We start from the raw sequence: 17,071 nt of genomic DNA, 5'->3' as shown, positions 1-17,071 counted from the left end.
TGGCGCTCAAGTAAAAGTAAGTCAAGCACGAGGGGAGCAGAAGCAGACGATGCTGTGCTGTATGGGTGTGCTGTAGGGCCACTCCACCTGCCTGCCTCCTTGCCTTCCTCCTGCCCTCCTGCCTTCCTCCCTTTAATGATTCATGTTGCCTTGTGCATTCACCTATACTCTGTTTCTCCAGGATAGAGGTAGATCAGGAGCACAATATTCCTTCAGTTACAGATGCACTACTAAATAATTGTGTTTATAAGTGCGGGAAGATCAAATCGACTTTAGAGAGGGACTATTTTTCTCCATCTCTCGTGTCGGACTTCATCTCACATCACACCACTGTAACTTGACTGATTGATTGGCGGATTAGAAAAAAAAAGTCTTGATTTGTTGTTGCTGTTGTTGTTGTTGTTGTTGTTGTTGTTGTTCTCTCTCTCTCTCTCTCTCTCTCTCTCTCTCTCTCTCTCTCTCTCTCTCTCTCTCTCTCTCTCTCTCTCTCTCTCTCTCTCTCTCTCTCTCTCTCTCTCTCTCTCTCTCTCTCTCTCTCTCTCTCTCTCTCTCTCTCTCTCTGGTAGCATTGGGAAAAGTCATGCCATATATAAGCAGGAATACTTGCAGTCATATCACGATCCCATATACATACAGGAACATATATTGGGACACCTGTTAAAATGTAAAGAAAAAGATACATTGTGAGAGGAGGGGAAAGAAATCACATGTTAAAGGCCAGAGTCATGCATCACTGACCTACATTAATCTGAGAGCTGACATTCAAAAATGTTTTACACAACCGGAAGTTAAATAAAATCCCGGTAGCTTCATTTAATCCACTTCTACTCTTTCTTTCTTTTTCGCATATTTCTATTATATATTTACGTTTACCTATTACAATTTCTATAAAAGTTTGGATAAAGGTTACCTGAGAGTAAGAATGAAAACTATCGCCTCTCCTTTTTTTTTTAATTCTGCTATTACTTTATTTATTTATTTTTACAGAAGAGTCGTTAAGGAAGGTAATGCATTCACCAGAGTTTAAACGACACATTAAGTAAATATAAATCCCTTGCTCCTGTAGCGCTGTTTATTGGTGACTTCCCTGTTTTCCTACATATTGTAGAACACCAACTGATTGAATGATTAGAATTCACCACATCATCGCGGTCATCTGGCGCCATGACAATAGGTTAAAAAACAAACAAAATCGTGGCACAGTACATAGAGTAATAATAACACAATTCAACTCGGTGAACATTTATACGGGACGTCTTAATAATCTGCTTTTTGTATTCCTATTTTTGTTTGTACATTTCAATTTTCGATATGTGTTGCAGCCTTCAGTATGTTTATACACCGGAAATACCCGAGGGGAGGGTGAGGCGAGGTACGGTCGGTTACGAGTATACTCCGGGACTCTGGGACACTGTCTTGAAGAGCTTTACTACTGCTAACGTTATAATTGCTAACGCTGCTAGTTGTATTGCTGCTACAACAACAACAACAATAACAACAAAAACAACAACAACAACAACAACAACAACAACAACAACTACTACTACTACTACTACTACTACTACTACTACTACTACTACTACTACTACTACTACTACTACTACTACTACTACTACTACTACTACTACTACTACTTTTCTCTCGTCTCTGTTGTGTGGGTCCGTCCCTGCCCACAGGCCACACAGATTTGCATCAGCATCTCTGCAGTACTGTGTGAGAGCAAGAGCAAGAGACACCCGATTCTCAAGACTAAAAAAAAAAAAAAAAAAAAAAATATATACATAAGAACATAAGAGAAGCGCGTGGCAGTCATTTTATTACAAAACATACACTATTCATGAGTTGACCTAATCTCTCTTTAAAGTTCCCTATTGACTCGGCACTGACACACCTGATTAATAGGTTTATTACATACATCAACCAGTTTATTTGTGAACCAGTTTCTTCCCATTTACTTAAAAAAAATCAAACTACATCAAGGATGAGCCCTTTTCATATGGCTATCCCTAAAGACACTATACGATTCTCGTACGCTGGAAAAGATTTAGCTTGGGTATTTTCTTTCTTGGTTGTTAGTTTCTGTAGCCCCTTATTTTATTTTCCTTGAAAGTCTGGTGGAGGCTGGTCAAGGAATGAAGGAAACGATCTCGAAAACGAAAAAAAGAAGAAGAAAAAAAAGAGGTTCTCATGGTGTTGGCCACTTCCGTTCCTAAGGTGTCGCAATACTCCTCTTTTGAAATAATGTTTTTGTGTCCAGCCTCACTAGCACAGAGTAGCATTGGTTTGGAACTATCTCCATGTTTTAAGACTAATATTTTCCTCTCATTACTATGTTTGAATACAGAAAATGACGTATAAAACCTATTAGAACCTCTTCCAAATCCCAAGCAATGACTTCATACCGTCCCTCTCCGTATATCAAACCTGTCTCCATATTTTAAGACAAGTATTTTTTTTTCTCTCTCGTTACCATGTTAAATATCAATACAGAACTTAGTACATAAGAAAAAAAAAAAAAAGACACTTAGAACCTTTTTCAAATCCTACAAATTGACTTCATACCCTCTGTTATCCGTACGTCAAATATTCTGAAACACATCTGCGCCGTACCTCCGCTATACATTCAAAAGGCTCCGGTTGAAGTTACACGGGTTTTTAAAGTATTTTTAAGATCCTCTAGTGACAGATTAACGAGATTTCTACATTACTGACTGGAGAAACATTCTTGAGAATTCCGCTAATCATCTCCGTGGCCTTTGAAAACTGTCGTGGTGAGAGAGCAAAGCGTATCAGAAAACGAGCCAAACCTATGCCTGGTGAGTGTCGCTGGCTCGCCTGTCTCACCTCACGCCACCAGTCAATACTCAAGTCAGGCCGTTTGTTCCTACCTGGGGGAATATCACCATAACCAGCGGTATTGGGTGTTTGCCGGGGGAACAAGCCTATCAGAGACGGCCCGAGGGAGGACGGTTCGCAGCTGCACTTCAAAGCCGCCCCACTAATGGACGAGAACGGCAGAATAAGAGCCAAGATGTGTTTTAAATTGCCAGCTTTATTGGCTCACCGCTGCGTCAGCCACCAAGCGCTACACACTTTTGTATTCCGCGGTATAGTGCTCCCTCCCCGCCCTCCCAACCCTCCTCCCGGTCCTTCAATAACCCCTCCCCACCCGCTCCCTGCCCCTCTCAGCGTTTTGCATGTTGGGAGCTTTGAACTGGGGGTGGTGGAGGGAAGAAGGAAGGGAAGGAGGAGAAGGAGGGCCAGCAGGAGGAGATGCGTGGAAAGAAGGTTAATGTGAGGTGGTTCAGTGAGGTAAGAAGAAATTTGCTCTTGATTAATGAGGATGTAACAAGAAAGAGGAAAAGAAGAGCTGTAAAGAAAACTGTTTTTATTTTTCCTTAAGATTCAAAGTAAAATTAGAAATATGTACAAATAGTAATGATGAAAAATATAATTATGAGGCACAGTAAGGAAAATCGGTAAATATTAAGAAGAGGCACGCGCTCTATTTCCTATTTTTTTTCGGCTCCTACCCCTTACAAACCCCTTACAATGTTGGGAATCTGGTGGGAAAGCCGGGTTTTCGGGTGAGAAAGCTAAAACAGAGCTAAATACCGCCTCTTACCAACAAAAATAAATAGGAAGCTGCCTACTACTGTTGCGACTCTATTTTATATTTACCAGCTTAGTTGGGTTACGTTTAGTTAGGTTGGCTTTAGTTAGGTTTAGTTAGATTAAGATGCTAACAGCAAGAACAAGATCAAGAACATTGCGGGTATCACAATAACAAGAACAACAACAGTAGTAGGCAGCTTACTATATATTTTTTGGAGGTAAGAGGCGAAATTTGGCTCTATTTTAGCTTTGATCACCCGAGAACTCCGCTTTCCCACCAGGTCCCCAACATTGTAAGGGGCAGGAGCCGAAAAAAAAAAAAAAAGGAAATAGGGCCGCGTGCCCTTTCTTAATATATACCGGAAAATCTAATTTGCTTATCTTCACAATTTGAAAATTAAATTGGAAAAGCGTAAAAAATGATAATGATGAAAACTGAATTATATGAAAATCATAGATAATGAGTGGCTGCTGAAAGCACGTGAAAACAATAATAATGAGAGCATGATTATAGAAGAAGATGATGAAGAAGAAAAAGAAAAAGAAGAAGAAGAAGAGGAAGAAGAAGAAAAGAAAAAGAAAAGTGATAAGGCGTGATTGCTGGAAGTGAAGCAAAAACTACTTTTCTTGGTGTTTGTCAATAAGGAAGTATCAGCTGTTTGCAGGCGTCATTACTTGCATTTCCCGTAAAATTTCTGTTCTTCTATATAGGACCATACTCTTGAATGATTCCGCGTCTCATCTCGGTAACCAATAAGAGGCTCAAATGAAAGTTACTTTATTTATGGATGTTTTCACGATTCTGATGATAATTCGATACGGATTTCGCATCGTCAGTGAAAACACTCATGAGAATGAGAGCAATAGTTTGGTTCTTAGCACATGTTTTGTTGGGTTAGATTTGCCCCGAAATAAGAGAGCCCACACCTTTGCAACGAACGATTTTATTATTATTATTATTATTATTATTATTATTATTATTACTATTATTATTATTATTATTATTATTATTATCGTTATCATTATTATTATTATTTATTTATTTATCTATTTATTTATTTTTTAAAAATAATTAATTATTATTTTTTCTTTGTATAATGTCCATATCTGATTCAGACCAGGCTTGGGTTCGAGTACATTATTTTTTTACTCGATTACGAGAACGATTACATTACAATATCACGAGTCCAAGTACGAGTACTTTGTACTGTTCTCGAGTCCGTACATTTTTACTGACGCCCCTAACTTTTTTTTTTTTTTTTTCAACAGCATTGTGTGTGTGTGTGTGTGTGTGTGTGTGTGTGATTGTAATACGGATAATGAAACTCATAGATATTCGTAATCTACCTATCACGAGACCTGTTAACCTGTTATTGCCGCCACCCCCCCCCCTCCCCAACAGCTAACAACGACCACAAACGTTAAACATTTCGGAACTGAGCTGAATGTTAGACTTTATGCGTGGGGAGTTTGGGATGAATCTCGCGTGATGCCTGATGGGGTAGTGAAGCTCAGTGAAGTAGCCTGCCAGTCTAGGCAGCATTTGACACTTGCTTTTCATTCCTTGTATTTTCACCAAGATGTTGACAGATTAACAACAGGAGTGGCGGCTGCATCTTACGTGACCTCACTGGCATCAACCAGGTCACCTAGCCTCCCCAGAGATAGATTTATGTCACCCTGACCTTACCTCCACCCATATGTCAAACATCACACTAAACTTTGAATTTTGTTGGTTGTATTCTAAAGTGCTCGTAAAATTATCAAGTACTCTGGGCCCGAGTACGAGCACGAGTACAAGTACTAAGGAAATATGAAACCCGAGTACGAGTATAAGTAGACGTACATGATGATACTGTGTACTCGAATACGATTACGAGGACATGTACCCGGACCCAAGCCTGATTCAAGACTCAGTACTTATATCAGACAAACACTGTATAAGCTAAAAAAAAAAAAATAAATAAAATAAATAAATAAAAAAATATAAATAAATAAATAAATAAAAATAAATAAAAATAAATAAAAATAAATAAATAAATAATAATAATAATAATAATAATAATAATAATAATAATAATAATAATAATAATAATAATAATAAAATAAATAAATAAATAAAATAAACAAATAAATAAATAAACATAAAATAAAATAAAATAAAAGCATATAAATAAGTAAAATAAATGAAATAAAATAAAAGCTCTTAAAAGTGTCATATCCACAGGTCTACACTACTCTGAGATGAAAGAGATGATTCCTGCCTCTCATGTGACATCACGAGGTCGCTGATTATTTTCGATTTTTTTAGTCTGAATGTTTTCGATTTTCTACAAAAGTAATCTAAACTGAATGTTTTCGATTCTTGCCAAGAAGTATTATTTTCGACAACCCATTTTATGTTTTTTTGGACTGTTTTCGACACAACTCTTACACATTTAGTGTCCGTTTTGGATTATTTTCGACACAACAATTACCTAGCTATTTACAGTTTGGATTATTTTCGATACATCATTGACCTAAATCAATATTTTTTGGAATATTTTCGACACTTCATTCAGCCATTTTAGACCTTCTTTGATTATTATCTTGTTAGGTTAGGTTAGGTTAGCTTAGGTTAGGTTAGGTTAGGTTAGGTTAGGTTAGGTTAGGTTAGTTTTTATAGTCTTTTGTTTAAGTCTAAACGTGACGTGATGTGACAGTTCATTTTATCCAGTGTCGAAAACATTCAGAATTTACCATTTTTTAGTGTCGAAAACATTCAGTTCAATATTTTTTTACTGTCGGAAACATTCATAGTGAAGTTTATTTAGTTTCGAAAACATTCCAACCAATGTTTTTAATGTGTCGAAAATAATCATGATTGAAAAATATATTGCAGAACCATCGAAAATAATCAGTCTAAGTTGCCAAATCATTGTCGAAAATATTCATTCTTAAACATGTTAGTCTGTCGAAAACGTTCAGACTAAAAAAATCGAAAACAATCAGTCCACCCGACATCACTGATATAAAAGTGTGCACTTATTGCAACATTCTCTTGTACTATGTGCTTTCATGCACCTGACAGTGTGTGTATGTGTGTATGTGTGTGTAAGTAAGTAAGTAAGTAAGTAAGTAAGTAAGTAAATAAGTAACTTTCTTGTCACATTGAATATACATACAAATTGAAAATTCTATCGTAGAGCTCATTCATATGATTACAAAAGGGAGAATAAAATAAAACATGCACATAAAAGAAAAGAGAGAGAAAATAAAAGAGAGACATGAGCGTGAGGTTAAAGAATTGTAAAGTTTCATATTCATCAGGATAAAACAATTCTTAAATCTACTTGTATGCATCATGGGGAGAGATAACCTGTTGCACGATCTCAGAAACTTATATTGGCAGTGCAATGGATGCTGAACATTATTCATGATTTTTCTTACTAGTTTTATTACCATTATATTGTATACCACAGAACGCCTGACTTCTGATCTTTCTAAAATTTCTGATTGGGGAAGAGCAAACTTGGTATTGTTCAATGCCTCAAAAACTCAATTCCTCCATCTATCAACTCGACACAACCTTTCCTTCTTCTTCAATGACACTCAACTGTCCCCATCTTCTACACTGAACATCCTCGGTCTGTCCTTTACTTATAATCTGAACTGGAAACTTCACATCTCATCTCTAGCTAAAACAGCTTCTGAGAAGTTTGGTGTTCTGAGACGTCTCCACCAGTTTTTCTCACCCCCCCCCAGCTGCTAACTCTGTACAATGGCCTTATCCGTCCATGTATGGAGTATGCTTCACTTGTCTGGGGGGTTCCACTCATACCTCTCTTCTAGACACGGTGGAATCAAAAGCTTTTCGTCTCATCAACTCCTCAACTTATCAACTATCTTCAGCTTCTCTCTCTCTCTCTCATCGCCGCAATGTTGCATCTCTAGCTGTCTTCTACCGCTATTTTCATGTTAACTGCTCTTCCGATCTTGCTAACTGCATGCCTCCCCTCCTCCCACGGCCTCGCTGCACAAGACTTTCTTCTTTCTTTCACCCCTATTCTGTCCACCTCTCTAATGCAAGAGTTAACCAGTATTCTCAATCATTCATCCCTTTCTCTGGTAAACTCTGGAACTCCCTGTCTGCTTCTGTATTTCCACCTTCCTGTGACTTGAATTCCTTCAAGAGGAAGGTTTCAAGACACTTATCCTTCAATTTTTGACTACCGCTTTGGACGCTTTTCTGGCATCTCAGTGTTTTTTATTTTTTTTATTGGATTTTTGTTGCCCTTGGCCAGTGTCCCTCCTACATGAAAAAAAAAAAAAAAATCATCTAAAGACTCAGTTCTAGCTTGACGTCTAAAATCGGTCTTTATAATTTTCTTTAATTTATTTTTGTCTTTATATGTCAAAGTTTCCAGATTGGAATTCAGGAGCACAAGATTGATTGAATTACTGCCTTATAAAACAGCGATAATATTACCTTGTCTACGAACGTTCTTCAACACTATTAGTAAATGAATACACTGCTTACACCTTTTGTACAATTTTAGTGTATTGGGAGATTCTGTTTGTTTGTCATTAGTTACTACACCTGGATATTTATGTTTTTATTACTCTTTCAACTTGTTTGTTAGCTATGACAATTGGATCTGGAAGGTTATTTACCCTAAAATTAATTACCATTTCTTTCGTTTTCTTTACATTTAAGTTAAAGTAGTTATCGTTACACCATGATACAAAATCATCGATTTGAGCCACAAACTCGTGTGAATTATCTTTCCTAATTTTACCTATTATTGCGGTGTCGTCTGCTTATTTTATTATAGAATAGCGAGGATATTTGCTTCTGCAGTTATATGTATATAGCGTAAACAGTAGTGGAGGTAGAACACATCCCTGAGGTGCCCTAGCGTTCGTGATAGCAATGTTTTTATTTAACGTTTTTTAAAATTTTAGTATATTGTGAACGTTCTGTAAGGTAACTATGGATCCATATAATTAGTTTACTGTTAACATTCAAATCTAATAACGTGTGTGTGTGTGTGTGTGTGTGTGTGTGTGTGTGTGTGTGTGTGTGTGTGTGTGTGTGTGTGTGTGTGTGTGTGTGTATTTTAGTATATGTTAATAAGTGTTTTTAATATGTTTTAACTCTGTGTACAAAAATTCTCAAGTTATGGTGTGTAGAAAATGTTAATGTTCTGCAAGTATTTGTTGTCACTAGGAACATGATCAACTGAACACGTTGTATGAAGTTAAATGTACGTAAAAAAAAGTAAAGTGGGAGATATACGGCATAAAAGTCTCTCTCTCTCTCTCTCTCTCTCTCTCTCTCTCTCTCTCCTCTCCTCTCCCGGAGAAAAAAATAATAAGCATTCATATTTCTCCTCTTCTTCCTCCTCCTTCTCCTCCTCCTCCTCCTCCTCATCATCATCATCATAATCATCATCATCATCATCATCATCATCTCCAGTATCCATTTCCATCATAATATGTACTCAGATCGCGTTTTCGTCAAGATGGTTGTTTCTCCCTCATCGCGTGTTCTCGTTTTCGTCATAAGCTCAGACCGGCCTGGCAAGTATGTAGGGATCACATGGAGCCTGAATCCCATACACATTAGCATACTGTACATGGACAATATATAGAATATCTACATTTCCTTCTCCCTGTTTAGTTGCATTTTCTTTTTCATTTCAGCGGGTTAGTCCATTACACATAAGGCACATCCGCTGTCCAGTCTCCCAAGCACATTAACTTTTCAGTAATCTTTCATTCATGAAGCAATGTTCTGGAGAGGGGAAGGCACTGCGTCTCTATACACTTTGCTGAGGGCGCCAGGAACGGTCACAGCGCCTCTAGGAACACTCTTCTCATCTGTCGTGGATTAAAATTGTTAGGGACAGAGCGCAATTGCATTGTGATGTTAGATTTGAAAGGAAGATATCCACGGGCACAGGAAAGAATACCCTGCGCGCTCGCGCACGCACGCACGTGTGTGTGTGTGTGTGTGTGTGTGTGTGTGTGTGTGTGTGTGTGTGTGTGTGTGTGACAGTGAATAGTGAACAAGATGAGGGCCATTTCCACTATCCCCATTCATTCATTTACAAAGATAACACACACACACACACACACACACACACACACACGAATTCCGGCGCCGCTGTCTTAGATAGCCCCGGACCTCTGCTTCTTGCAGTATGTTGGGAGTCATTGAGGAAACAGCGGGGCAGAATTATACAACGTCGACCATCACAGGTTCAAGAATGTCCTTCAGGAAAGGATCTCCTAAATTCTGACTCTGGTTGAAAGGCAGCCAAAGTGGGCGTGGCAGGATAATACTACTGATCAAGAGACGCTGCCTCCCATCCTGAGGGACGTGCCTCAGAAGCAGGCGATGATGGGTGTGCAGGATGTGGTCAACACGAGGCTGGCACAGACGGAACTTAAGTTTCCGTGGGAAAAGGATCCAGTCACTAAGACGAAGCAAGACGATAACCTCAGTTGTCTGTAGGTCAGTGTGGAAACCAGATATAGAGCAGGCCAAGGCCAGCCAGGCGCTACACAGCCTTTCTGAACTCACTCTACTCTGGCCAGGCAGACGACGACCGTTAAAAGGGGCCATCATCAAACTGGTAGTGGACGGAGGCCGAAGTGCCGACTCGATTCACTCTACCTTTAAGACTGTTACTACCATGGTCGTCAAGAGCGTCAGGACAGTTCTGTCCCGTCTGATGGAAAAATATACTCAGCATGAGCCCCAGAGGAACATTCTTCACATTGTGTTCAAATATTCACTGAAACATGAAGGGACTCCTCAAGCAGGCTGGGATTTCAGGCCTGCGCAAGGAACCATTGGAAATCGTAGACTGGGGTTTCCTCCCTCGCAGGTACAAATGGAATCAATCAAAGGAGACATGTGCCTAACTCTGGAACAGAGAGAGAAGTGGCAACGGCTCTCGCTGCCGTAATAAGATCAAATAACTGCAACGAAAACTTAGGCATCAAAATTTTATGGAAAAAAATTTTCTTCAATCAGACATCGCAACTCTTGAAAGTAAGCTACAAGAGACAGTTCAGGTCAGGAATAAGTTTGAGAAGGAAGACAATGAGTCTGATCACGCAAGCATGTCCAGCTAGACGAGAAGAAACGCTGATTCCAGTGACGGTAAGAGCGACTCCTGGAGCAATGAGAGGAAAAAGCCATGACCAGAGAAGGAAAAGGGAAGGGAGCAAAAAGATGGTACGCTCGGTGTATTCAAAGGTGACATAGCCATAATTTCACCGGCAAAGAGTGACTTCTCCAATGATGAGGGGATGAGGCAACGGAAAGAAAAAGAAAAGAGTGCGAGAAGACAGTGACTTGAACAGAGTAGGCAAGCCAAAGATAGTCGCGAGAAGATAGTGAGCTTGAGGGTGAAGATAATCTAAAGAAGCAAAGACAGGATACTGGTTGAGATGACAGCGAGAGGAATGCTTTCTGAAGTGATGATGGGCAGGATGACTGGAAAGAAAAGAAGAGAGCGCGAGAAGATAGTGAGTTGGGTGGCTGCAGAGACAATAGGGAAAGCATCGGGGACACAGAGAAGATGACGAGGCTTGAAAAGAACAAGAAGGCAGCACGTGAAGAGGAGAATAACGATTGGCTTGGGAAAATAAGTATGAAGTAAACGTCTAAAATACATTAAGGTGGATATACTTGCGTTAGTAAATTGATGAAAAATGCAGAAAAAAATTGTAAGGAATAAGTATTTAATATTTAATAGATGGATGGATAGATAAATGGATAGAGAGATGGATAGATAGATAGATAGACAGATAGATAGGTAGGTAGATAGATAGATAGATAGATATATATATATATATATATATATATATATATATATATATATATATATATATATATATATATATATATATATATATATATATATATATATATATATATATATATATATATATATATATATATATATATCTATATATATATATATATATATATATATATATATATATATATATATATATATATATATATATATATATATATATATATATATATATAGTATCGCAGACACTTGCACTTTCACTCCCTCTTCATGTATTGTCTTCTTTCACTTCTTCTCAGGCCTCATCATCTTCCTCTCTGTGCCCTGACGTCCCTGCTGCCATTCCAAGTACCCAAACTCACCATCTCGCGCTCTCTTCTCTACTTTCCGTGCCTCATACCCCTTATCTCTCCAAGATTCGCTTGCACTCTCACTCACTTAAACTTGAACTGTCCTGCCATTTCTTATTTGACATGTCTTCACTATCTAACTCACTATCTTGATATTTCTTCCTTCCTTTCCATATATCTTGCTCTACAGTGTTCCATAAATCATTCTCTCTCTCAGAAGTCGTCTCTCTGACTCCTTTACTCTATCCGAATCACTCTCTTCCCGCACTCTCCTTTTTCCTTCCATTACCTTATTATGTATCTTCTAATTATTTGTAGACAGATAACTCTAAGGATCTTGTCTACACCGCCCTTGTTAAATCCTTTAAATTCTTCTATTAAATCCCCTCTCAATATATGCCTCTCGGACATACATCAACTTAAAAGCTTTAATCTCGTCCCGTAAGGAATATTTCACATCCCTTATATTTTAAATCCATTCTCCTCTGGACTGATTGTAACGGAGCTGTATCCCTCCTGTAATGTGGGAACCAGACCTATACGAGTATAACATGATCCATCTGAAGTCTGACCAATGTCAGATGTAATTTTAACATTATTTTGCGACTACTACTTTCAACACTTCTAAAGTCCTGTACACACTAGGAAACATTATTTGGAAACAAAGTTTGCAAACTGTCTGAAACAGTTTGCAAACAGTTTCCAAAACCAAACATTTTGTCGGAAACTGTTTCGAAACAGTTCTCAAATCTTGTTTCCAAACAACGCTTCCTGGTGTGGACAGGCCTTGGCGACGAATTTTAACACTGTGCACATTTTTTGGGTCACTGTATATTGTGTTCTCTAACATAGGTCTGAAATAACTAACTTTTTTTTCCGCTCTCCTGGGTTACTAGAGCCTCTTTTTTTTTTTTATCATATACCTAATAGGTGGATTTTCTTTTCCAACGCTAGGTAATTGCATTTGCTAATATCAAATTGCATTTGTCACCTACCTGTTGATTCATTCATCCTATCTAAGTCTGTCTGCAGCACGTTTACATCGGAATTCGGCCATTTAATCTCAAAATTATGATAAATTGTGTGTGTGTGCGTGTGTTTGTGTGTGTGTGTGTGTGTGTGTGTGTGTGTGTGTGTGTGTGTGTGTGGTGTGTGTGTGCGCGTGTGCGTGTATGTGTGCGTGTGTGTTTGTGATGTACAATGACATAAAAGCGCCAAATAGAACAACGGCACTACTTTATTTATGTAGTTATCTATCTGTCTATCTATCTATCTATCTATCTATCTATCTATCTATCTATCTATATATATATATATATATATATATATATATATATATATATATATATATATATATATATATATATATATATATATATATATATATATATATATATATATATATATATATATATATATATATATATATATATATATATATATATATATATATATATATATATATATATATATATATATATATATATATATATATATATATATATATATATATATATATATATATATATGACTGAATAGCTAAAAGGCAATTGCGAGCGAAGAGAAGTTTACTTTGAAAATGTTTTATTTTGAGAGGCGCAGCACGGCCAGGCACAAGCCAGCCCGGCCCGACCGTGACGCTATTCAAACGCTAGTATCTCCAGAGCTACGAGGACGATCGTAACGAAATTAGCACCATATGATAGCACTACTCTATCAATTTTATATGATATAGCTTTCATCTCTTCTATTGGGTGAAGTCAGTGGGTAACTTGCAAAAAGTAGAAGGATGTCGAAAATAAGATTTCACAAAAACTATTCAACTAATTTTAATGAAACTTAAAAGGTGTCATGTTGTTATAATTATAATAAAATTCTTTGTCAACTTTTAAGTAGCGCTGGGCATGCGCAATGTAAAAATTCCAACTTTTTAATTAATCAACAAATCAAGCTCAAATTCTGTTGGTAATAAGATAATACAAGTTATCGCGAAAATCTATGTCAAATCTACAACACTACTGCGCATGCGCAAAATACAGTATACATTTTTTTATAAAGTGACTCTCAATTTTCTGTAATTTTCACCAACTTTCTTTTGTCCAAACGAGAGTGGATACACACCATTCAACATAGAATAAAATTTCCTATCCAACGGTATAGAGCACAACCAAAGGGTCTCAAAAAGTTTGAGCTGGAGTGATTTGAATATTAAGCAAGTGTGCGATGTACGGGGTGCCTGAAATTGCCACCAACTTTTCAACTAATGAACTGAAAAGCTCAAATTTTGTAGGTAATAAGATTAATATAAGTTATAATAAAAAGAAAAAAAAAACCGAATTTGCAACACTATTGCGCATGCGCAATATACATAATAAAACTTTTTATATACCGACTGTCAGTTTTCTGCAAATTTCACCAACATTTTTTCTGTCTCAGCAAGAGTGGACAGACACCACTGAACGCAAAATAAAATGTCCTATCCAACAGTATACAGCACAACCATTGGGCTCTCGCAAAGTGTTGAGCTGGAGTGATTTGAATATTACGCAAGTGTGCGATGTGCAGGGTGCCTGAAATTGCCTCTCTCTCTCTCTCTCTCTCTCTCTCTCTCTCTCTCTCTCTCTCTCTCTCTCTCTCTCTCTCTCTCTCTCCACGCTACGTTAATTGCTGTACTTTCTAAGTGATTCCAGTCACAGTTGGTTAGAATGTTTCTCAATTTATTAAAATTTACCCTTGAATAGTCGGGCACCTTTTCGTTACTTTCATTAACTGTAGACTTATCGATTTCCGCACTGAACGTAATCATCCGATGGTCACCGGTGCTGAGTACCGGTCCGACTTCTGCGTTACTAACAATGTTTTCGTTCGTCGTCAGTACAAAGTCTGAGATATTTCCATCTCGTCCGATGCGCCACAAGTTGGTGTCAACTACTTTCCTGTCGGTTACTCTACAAGTCGTAACCCGAATGTGGATTTGAAGGATCGCTCTATCTGTGCACTGGTAAGTTAAAGTCTCATACAATAATTGACTCATTTTGGTTACAATTTTCTGGTATTTGCTCATAAATTTGTTATCAATAGTTTGAGTCTGTCTTGGCGGTCGGTAAATAATGCCAATTACACATCTGTGCGTTTTTAAGTTGAGTTGAATGTAGGAGGCATTTATGGCATCCATTTTAGCTGTGAATTTTTTGATGGGGTGGAGACTTGACTTAACGTGGAGGAGCACCCCGCCTCCTTCTCTGCACTGTCTACACTGCAGTGTGTCCTGGAACTGCAAATTCAGCTAAAAAAAAAAAAAAAATCCTTGCTTGATGTATTAATGCAGGATTCCGTCACACCTATGACATCGTGTTCCTCCATGTAAACGATCTCTTCTAAATCCTGAAGTCTATTTCTCAAACTGCGCACACTGATATAACAAAACTTGAGACTAGCGAACAGATGGGACACTTTCATCATTAATTACTGCGTTGTCTTTGCATGTTCCTGTCGACTCGCGCTTCTTGATGTGTAGTCTGTCACCGCATCCTGAAAGAGGCGTGCAAGTCTTGCTGACCCTGCTAAAGGAGGAGGAGGAGGAGGAGGAGGAGGAGGGGGGGCATATGGAGGAGTGGGAAGAGAATAAAAAAAAGTAAGGAAAAAAATATTAATAAGGTTAATAAGGAGAGAGAGAGAGAGAGAGAGAGAGAGAGAGAGAGAGAGAGAGAGAGAGAGAGAGAGAGAGAGAGAGAGAGAGAGAATGCATATCGTGTCTTAATTAAATGAAACCTAAGTTATTCTTATCGATGTCGCGGGATTGTTCTCTGAAATGTGAGAGAAAAAAATCGTAGCAAGAGGAGAGAAATAGAGAGAAAGAGAGGGACGGATTGAAAGAGGAAGGAAGGAGAAAATCACGAAGATGAAAGAAAAGAGGGGAAAAGAAAAAAAGAAGCAAGGTGAGAAGGAAATAAGGCAAAGAAACTAAGGAGAGGAGTGGCGTGAAGAGTGGAGAAATGTTGATGAAATACCGTCAGTGAAAAGAAGGAAGAGGAGAACGACTTACGAAGGATTATAAATGACAACGAACTTTCATTTTGGTGCCGGCCTGACTGATTTCACTATTCTGCGCTGGTTGAGTCACTACTATGAGGGGGAAGCATGCACCAGTAAAAACCTCCTAGACCTTCAGCAGTCATTCCAGCCAAAGCTCACCGTGCAGGTGAAGCTCTACGCCAGTGTTAGTCAACCTGGGTGCCTGTATTTTTTTCAAAGGGTACTTTGCAATAGTGGGGTGCATGGAGGGGTACGTGCCATGGCCAGTGTGTATAACAGTGCTCAGTACGAAAACATGTTTTAGAAAGAGCCATGTAAGAAATTCATTCTAATTGTGATTAAAATATTACAACTTTATGCATAACATTATTATATTACACTGAGATGCAACTCGCTCCTCATGTGTTTGAAATGTGGCATTTTGTTTTACTGTACATTTGGCACCTAGTGGACATATAACAATTAATTAGGACCTAATAGATATTTTCCATGTTTAATGTAGAGATCTAATACTTTTATTCATATATTATCAGTCTTAAAATTGGAGAAAATTTGAAGTATTCATGTAATTCTTTCGTAATTAATTGTGCAAGGCGCTAGGGTACATGAATTCCTCAAAAGCTCTGGGAAGGCTGCATGAACCTTGTAGAAAAGGCGGAAGAACACGTGCATAGGGGATGTAACAAGGGTGACGCAAGCAAAATTCTTAGGATCAGTAATCAGGATAGAACAAGAAATAATGTGTTCAAGCTTGAAAAGTTATGTTTGAAAAAGTGATTGAAACAAAATAGTAGAAAATGAATGAAATGGACTCAGTTATCACGTTGTTATTGCTGAGTCATTAAGGAGCTTTAAAAGAAGATTAGACATATATATGGATGAAGATGGAAGATGAAAGATGAAAGATGGAAATATGCACCTTTGTTTCAAGCAGGGACTGCGAAGTGATGGACTGGTGGCTTCTTGCAGCTTCCCTTATTTTCTTATTTTTCTTATGTTCTTACGAAGTGAGTTAGAAAGTGAAAATGATGATGAGAATACGGAGGTGATAAGAGTCTAAGAGAGGAAAAATAAGGAAAAGAGAGGATACTAATAAGAATGAGATGTAAGGAGGGAGAAAACGAAGGGAGTAACGGAGAGAGAGAGAGAGAGAGAGAGAGAGAGAGAGAGAGAGAGAGAGAGAGAGAGAGAGAGAGAGAGAGAGAGAGGGATGGACGGAAGGAGGGATACATGTATGGTGAAGACTAAAAAAACGAC

This window comes from Scylla paramamosain, chromosome 2 (assembly GCF_035594125.1).
Source record: "Scylla paramamosain isolate STU-SP2022 chromosome 2, ASM3559412v1, whole genome shotgun sequence".
In the NCBI taxonomy this organism is placed as follows: Eukaryota; Metazoa; Arthropoda; class Malacostraca; order Decapoda; family Portunidae; genus Scylla; species Scylla paramamosain.
The sequence above is the reverse complement of the archived record's forward strand: the minus strand, read 5'-3'. Positions refer to the sequence as shown.